This window comes from Neovison vison, chromosome 1 (assembly GCF_020171115.1).
Source record: "Neovison vison isolate M4711 chromosome 1, ASM_NN_V1, whole genome shotgun sequence".
In the NCBI taxonomy this organism is placed as follows: domain Eukaryota; kingdom Metazoa; phylum Chordata; class Mammalia; order Carnivora; family Mustelidae; genus Neogale; species Neogale vison.
Genome location: NC_058091.1, coordinates 195,016,852 through 195,025,375, shown reverse-complemented (window position 1 = coordinate 195,025,375; position 8,524 = coordinate 195,016,852). Strand labels below are relative to the sequence as shown.

The 8,524-nt window shown below is 37.5% G+C and overlaps 1 non-coding gene across 1 annotated transcript; it reads left to right on the top strand.

Moving 5' to 3' along the window:
- Positions 1 to 1,500: 1,500 nt before the first annotated feature.
- On the top strand, positions 1,501 to 1,628 carry LOC122898307. Its single transcript, XR_006382976.1, has one exon. It is a non-coding gene; the product is annotated as a small nucleolar RNA SNORA61 (small nucleolar RNA).
- Positions 1,629 to 8,524: the final 6,896 nt, after the last annotated feature.

Genomic DNA, 8,524 nt, shown 5'->3' with positions numbered 1-8,524 from the left:
ATGATGGGGATAACCTTGAAAGATCAACAATCATAGACTCCTTGGTCCTCAATGAATTGACATCAGTCTACTGGCCATCACCAAGTCACTGATACTTCACAAATAACATACACTGATCCATATTGCTATGGTTTACAGAATCTGATTATTTGTTATTAGCATATGATTGCAACCTATATCAGTCTGTTTCCCAAGTCATAACTTAGTTTAAAAATATATAATGCAGGGGCACCTGGATGGCTTAGTGGGTTAAAGCCTCTGCCTTCGGCTCAGGTCATAATTTCTGGGTCCTGGGATCGAGCCCCGTATCGAACCCCTCGTTGGGCTCTCTGCTCGGCGGGGAGCCTGCTTCCCCTCTCTCTCTGCCTGCCTCTCTGCCTACTTGTGATCTCTGTCAAATAAATAAATAAAAACTTTAAAAATATATATATAATGCAAATATTTTTAATAGATCTTAATTTCCTACTATTTTTTTCCATAGCAGAACACTTTTTCCTATATTTAAACTTTACAAGATTAATTAAGAATAAATTCTTACTCACTTTTTTCTCTGTCTACTTGTAGATAAAGTTATGGCTGGGAAATACTATGCATTAACCATAGCTTTTTTTTTTCTTTTATTAATTATTTTTATTAACATATAATGTATTATTTGCCCCAGGGGTACAGGCCTGTGAATCGTCAGGCTTACACACTTCACAGCACTCACCATATCATATAACCTCCCCAATATCCATAACCCAGCCACCCTCTCCGTACCCGCCCCCCCAGCAACCTTCAGTTTGTTTTGTGAGATTAAGAGTCTCTTATGGTTTGTCTCCCTCCTGATCCCATCTTGTTTCATTTTTTCTTTCCCTACCGCCCAAACTCCTCACTCTGCCTCTCAAATTCCTCGTATCAGGGAGATCATATGATAATTGCCTTTCTCTGATTGACTTATTTTACTCAGCATAATACCCTCTAATTCCATCCACATCATTGCAAATGGCAAGATTTCATTTATTTTGATAGCTGCATAGTATTCTGTTGTGTGTGTGTCGCCACACACACACACACACACACACACACACATATCTTCTTTATTCATTCATCTGTCGATGGACATCTAGGCTCTTTCCATAGTTTGGCTATTGTGGACATTGCTGCTATAAACATTCAGGTGCATGTGCCCCTTTGGATCACTACATATGTATTTTTAGGGTAAATACCCAGTAGTGCAATTGCTGGGTCATAGGGTAGCTCTATTTTCAACTTTTTGAGAAACCATAGCTTTATTAAAAAAAAACAAAACAAACAAACAAAAAAAAAACTCTTTATTCTCCTCTCTGTATCCTTTGCATTATTTTACATTGTTACCTTCAAGCACCCTGTATGGTTGTGTTTTGTTTTGTTTATTTGTTTGTTTTACAAGCCAAGGAGAATTCAATTATTTAATGAGTCAGTTTAAAATATCAACAGAGGGGCACCAGGTGGCTCAGTGGGTTAAAGCCTCTGCCTTCGACCCTCTGGCTCCCTTTCCCATCGGATCTGAACGCTGGTCTTGGTGGTCGTAAAAGGAGGAAAAGGAGCACTGAAGCTGGCCTCATGGTGCTTATAGTGTATAGGCTGTGGGCTAGTTTCAAACAGGGTTTGAATTCTCTTTGAACTGGTTTCCTCCTTCCCATTAAACTGGGATAATCTCCAGCTTAAAGGGAGGATGTATGTGAAGCTCTGGGGAGTTGTAGTGGTGGCTGACTAAGTACTTCTGTATTTGATAAATACCCATGGTTTTCTTGAAAAAAAAAAAAAAAAGCCTCTGCCTTCGGATCAGATCATGATCCCAGGGTTCTGGGGTTGAGCCCCACATCGGGCTCTCTGCTTGGCAAGAAGCCAAGCAGAGAGAGTCAATTATCATATGGTTTCACTCATTTGTGGAGCATAACCAATAGCATGGAGGACAAGGGGCGTTAGAGAGTAGTAGGGAATTTGGGTAAATTGGAAGGGGAGGTGAACCATGAGAGACTATGGACTCTGAAAAACAGTCTGAGGGGTTTGAAGTGGCGGGGGGGTGGGAGGTTGGGGTACCAGGTGGTGGGTATTATAGAGGGCACAGCTTGCATGGAGCACTGGGTGTGGTGAAAAAATAATGAATACTGTTTTTCTGAAAATAAATAAATTGGGAAAAAAAAAAAAAAAAAGAAGCCTGCTTCCCGCTCTCTCTCTGCCCGCCTCTCTGCCCTCTTGTGATCTCTATCAGATAAATAAATAAAATCATTAAAAAATAATAATAAAATAAAATAAAATATCAACAGAAAATTTTTCTCTCTCTTCATTGATCCTGGGCCTTTTCAAACCTCATCATCCAAAATGTATTTGCATAATTCATTTTCTGTTGTCTGGAATGAAATAACTGGACTTGAGTTTGACACTAACACAATGTGATTTTAACACAGAAATAAAGCCTAGAATTGTGAGTACAAAGAGAATGTACAGGAAGCTGCTTTCTTGTGACAATAGGCTGCTCTATGAAAGCCATAAATATTGTGCTATTGAGATATGTTAATCAATCAAATTTTTATTGAGCAACCCACATGTCAGCTGACCTGACGATGCAAGGTATTGTGGCCTGGCTAGGGTGGGTAGAGTAGCCCATGGTAAGGTGGCTGGTTACAGAATGTCAGAGCAAGGGTGGGATAAGGAAACCCTCTGCATGTGGGAGGGACTAGGAGCTGCAAAGGAAGACTGATTATATACAGGGGATACTGATCTAATGATATCAATGACAATGAGAGCCAAGTTTCTCAGTGTTAGGGAAGGAAGTTACAGTAAGAAAAATAAGAACTCTAGAGAGAAGCCTAGAGTTTGAATTGGAATTGGAGGTATCAATATAAACTGATGGTTTTAAATATATACATATAGATTTTAAAATAGAGATTAAAATGTGCTTGCAAGGTGCCTGAGTGGCTCAGTTAGCTAAGCATCCAACTCTCGATTCTGGCTCAAGTCTTGATCTCGAGGTCATGAGATCAAGCCCCCTGTCAGGCTCCATGCTCAGCGTGGAGTCTGCTTAAGTCTGATCTTTCTCTCTCTTCTTCTCTTTCTTCTGCTCGCATTCTCAAGCTCTCCATCTCTCTCTCTCTCTCTCTCTGATAAATAAATCTTTTTAAAACTGTGCTTATTGCACATTTTATATTTATATTTATACTTAGATTCCCTAGCTCCATCCACTGAAAGGTATCAAGAGCAAGCAGCAGTATCCCATGTCAGATATTGGTTTCTAAATATCATGGTAGGGGTGCCTGGGTGGCTCAGTGGGTTAAACCTCTGCCTTCAGCTCAGGTCGTGATCCCAGGGTCCTGGGTCCATCGGGCTCTCTGCTCAGCAGGGAGCCTGCTTCCCCCTCTCTCTCTGCCTGCCTTTCTGCCAGTTGTGATCTTTGTCTGTCAAATAAGTAAAATCTTCAAAAATAAATAAATAAATATCATGGTACATTAAAAGGAATAAAGACACCTTGCAGACGGGCCCCTGGATGGCTCAGTCAGTTAAGCATCTGCCTTCGGCTCAGGTCATGATCCCGGGGTTCTGGGATTAAGTCCCCCAACAGGCTCCATGCTCTTCTGGGAGTCTGCTTCTCCCTCTGTCATTCCCCCTGCTTGTGTGTGTTCTCTCTCTGCCAAATAAATAAGTAAGTAAATAAATAAATAAATAAATAAGAAATAAATAAATGGACACCTTGCAGAAATGACTGATTCCTGACCATTAAAGCTGGAAAATACCCCACTAACCTCTGACTCTTCATAGGACTTCATCCTAATGCAGTTATAATGATGGCCTACTTTGTACTACAGGTATCTGCATACTACATTTCCCCCAAGATATGAATCATGTTCTTTAGATCTTTTAGATATTTCTGAATGCTTTAGATCTTAGTGCTTCTTGGACAAAATGGGTTCCAAATAAATGATAGTGGAAGGAAGGAAAGGAGGAGGGAAGGAAGAAAGGAAGGGAGGGAGGGAGGAAGAAAGAAAGAGAAAGAAAAGGAAAGGAAAGTGAGTTTTCCAGATTTATATATTTTTAAATATGTATTTAATAAAATGTGTTCACCAAAGTTCTATAGGGTATTGCCTATGAAATAAAATATTATTTCCAAAAATATGACATACCATAGCATGGGACAAAAGTTTCCAACAAGTCAGTTAGGCTCTGTCCATATATATTGATGATTTACCTGATTGATCTCCAATCAGGCACCATTCTTGGTGTCATTTGACAAATTTCACTACCTGCTTTCCCACCTGCCAAACTGTCTAGGACCTCCCTTCTTATTCCTCTGAAAAGAGATTTCACATCTTCATGGAAATAAAAATTAGCACTTCTTAAAACTTTTGAGAACTTCTAGTATAGAGTCTTAGATACACCCATCCCATGCATTACTCTTTTGAGGAAAAAACTACTAAGAGAAGTAGCACCAGGACTTATCATAAATGGCACAATTTTCCCTTCTACTTGCTACTTTATGCTGTTATTGCTTAATCACAATCTTAGTCAATACAATGACCACCAAGCATTCAAACAAAATTGTGGAATATCAGGTATCGTTTTTATTTGTGAAATACTAAGATGGAGTACAGATGCTACATGCACATCCAGTCACTTTTAAGAAATGTTTCTATTTCTTAATGAAGTGTAATAAGATAATCTGTTTTGCCCAAGTTTCTATAAAAGTGTCTGCAGAAAATATTGGATAAGAAAAATAAAAATAAAGCTGGGGGCATCACGTTACCTGATTTCAAGCTTTATTACAAAGCTGTGATCACCAAGAAGCATGGTACTGGCATAAAAACAGACACATAGACCAGTGGAACAGAGTAGAGAGTCCAGATATGGACCCTCAACTCTATGGTCAATTAATCTTCGACAAAACGGGAAAAAATACACAGTGGAAAAAAGACAGTCTCTTCAATAAATGGTGCTGGGAAAACTGGACAGCTATAAGTAGAAGAATGAAACTCGACCATTCTCTTACACCGTACACAAAGATAAACTCAAAATGGATAAAAGACCTCAACGTGAGACAGGAATCCATCAGAATCCTACAGGAGAACATAGGCAGTAATCTCTTCGATATCAGCCACAGCAACTTCTTTCAAGATATGTCTCCAAAGGCAAAGGAAACAAAAGCGAAAATAAACTCTTAGGACTTCATCAAAATCAAAAGCTTCTGCACAGCAAAGGAAACAGTCAAGAAAACAAAGAGGCAACCCACGGAATGGGAGAAGATATTTGCAAATGACAGTACAGACAAAAGGTTGATATCCAGGATCTATAATGAACTCCTCAAACTCAACACACATGAAACAGGCAAACATATCAAACAATGGGCAGAAGATATGAACAGACACTTCTCCAATAAAGACATACAAATGGCTAGCAGACACATGAAAAAATGTTCATCATCACTAGCCATCAGGGAGATTCAAATTAGAACTTTTTTTTTTTTAAATTTTATTTATTTGTCAGAGAGAGAGAGAGCGAGCACAGGCAGACAGAGTGGCAGGCAGAGGCAGAGGGAGAAGCAGGCTCCCTGCCGAGCAAGGAGCCTGATGTGGGACTCGATCCCAGGACACTGGGATCATGACTTGAGCCGAAGGCAGCCACCCAACCAACTGAGCCACCCAGGCGTCCCAGGGAGATTCAAATTAAAACCACATTGAGATATCACCTTACACCAGTTAGAATGGCCAAAATTAACAAAACAGGAAACAACATGTGTTGGAGAGGATGTGGAAAAAGGGGAACCCTCTTACACTGTTGGTGGGAATGCAAGTTGGTGCAGCCTCTTTGGAGAATAGTGTGAAGATTCCTCAAGAAATTAAAAATAGAACTTCCCTATGACCCTGCAATTGCGCTCCTGGGTATTTACCCCAAAGATACAGATGTCGTGAAAAGAAGGGCCATCTGTACCCCAATGTTTATAGCAGCAATGGCCACGGTCGCCAAACTATGGAAAGAACCAAGATGCCCTTCAACGGACAAATGGGTAAGGAAGATGTGGTCCATATACACTATGGAGTATTATGCCTCTATCAGAAAGGATGAATACCCAACTTTTGTAGCAACATGGACGGGACTGGAAGAGATTATGCTGAGTGAAGTAAGTCAAGAAGAGAGAGTCAATTATCATATGGTTTCCCTTATTTTTGGAGCATAACAAATATCATGGAGGACAAGGGGTGTTAGAGAGGAGAAGGGAGTTGGGGTAAATTGGAAGGGGAGGTGAATCATGAGAGACTATGGACTCTGAAAAACAATCTGAGGGGTTTGAAGTGGCGGGGGGGGGTGGGAGGTTGGGGTACCAGGTGGTGGATATTATAGAGGGCATGGATTGCATGGAGCACTGGGTGTGGTGAAAAAATAATGAATACCGTTTTTCTGAAAATAAATTAATTAACAAAAAAAGTATAATATCCATCATTTATGGATTAAGACCAAATAAAGGAAAATTTGATAGATCTTATGATATTATAGTCATATTTCTGGCTTCAGGCCATGTTTGTAAAATGCTTATCAAAGAGACATTGGGTGTTACAAACTCTTTATTTTATAATTGGAGAAACAGGGAAGTGGCCAATTTTATCACTGCAAAAATAATTTAGTACAAAGTTTAAGCAAGCCATTATTCTTTCCACAACATTTGGTTTCATATGGCTTAGCATGTGCTATTTTATATGTAGCATATGTGAATCTTTTCATTTTGATGGCAGCTATACCTCATAGACAAATAACAAAGAGGATGCATCATAGCACAACAAAAATGTAATGATCTTAGATTCACAGTCACTTGAAAGCCCTTTGCCAACATAAAAAAAATCAGGATTGACTTATACCCAGTATATATAGATTCTTTATATGTAGAAGGTCTTCAATAAATATATACTATTTGATTTTCCTGTTTAACTTGAGGCAATCATTATATCTTCATGGTTGATATCGTGTTTTTTTTTTCAGCAGGAACATAAAAATTATTCAAAGCTTTCAACTTCTAAATATTTTATGAAACGATCAATGTGTTTCTTTTGTGGTGAAATACAGAAGACAATGACAGACTGAGCTACCAGTGAACAATTTTATATTTTACTTTAATTATCCCTCACAAATCTTTAATTATGAGTAGAAGGAAAAAATAATTGTCAGCACTTTTCCTTTAGATTGTCTTGTGTAATTTAAATCAATGTTAATAATTAAGTTATATTTAAAAATGTAAAACATCTTGGACTGTCTTGGAAAGGACAGTCATCAAATATTATCTTGCAAAAATGCTGCTTTGTTAAGCATTTTGAGATGTAATTGATACTGTCCTTTCTGTCGACTACCCTTATCCCATTGCCCCATAGAGGGTTTAATAAAATTATGGAGACAGTCAATTTATGCAGTATTTCCTATGTATCTACTCAACTATCAGAATTACTTGGCTAAATTAAGGCCACAAACATGATTTAAAAATTTAAATCATGAGGTTGTCCTGAGGACTTCTCTTCAACTGCACAAAATGGAACAATATATCCTTTTATTTAAATAATATAAAAATCATACAGATATTTGGATTAATTATTCATGTCATGGACAAGTGCAACTACTGTCTTATATCAGTTCCCTGTTTCTCATGAAATCAGTTTGAAGATTTTTGCTTTGAAGTTGTCTTTTTTTTAATGTGCTTATTATTATATACCTAATTCTAAGCCCAGTGCCTAACATAGAGTAAACATAAAATACAACTGATAAAATAATGTTGAATGTTTATCTCGGCACTTACAATCCTCTTGTTATTAGAATATGGCTATCAGTATTAGAGTACTGGACAGATGGATAAAATGGTGGATGTTTAGATAGATTACCTATGTATCATTCATCTTTGAAAATATGTGAGGCATAAAACCTGTATTTGTAATTAATTAGATACCATAGTTTTAGTGAATTGAATAATAATTTCTGTCCTATTGACAAATATTTTAAGCTCCAGCCTTCTTGTTTTAACCAATTATAAAATATCGGCACAATAAATAATGTATATAATTTCATGTGGGAGTCATTGTGCTAGTATTTGATTTTGACTCCCAAATATTGGCTTATGACTTTCAATATTATAGTTATAGTATGGTATTTATTATAATAGTAATATATTTAAATAATGTATTTAGATATTAAAATGGTAGCATCCTAACATCTCTTGGAATAAGTTCTAATAAGGAACATAGATTTTGAATGTTAATTCCCACCCTATTAGTAATATACCAGATAATCCTGAATGAATTGATTAATTTTTTTTCTTGCTTTTGGCTGGGACCATTTTGGAGTCCATTTATATGACACTGTAAGAAATAAACAAGCCCATCTTATTTACTTGTCATAACAACATGTATATTACATTAGAGAGCTAAAAGATAATAAAAAATTCCGACAAACACTGATATTCATTTTTTCTTACTCTTAAGGTCATGGATGATTTTCTAATTATCTTAATCTTAACCTAAGCTCCTCCCCCCTT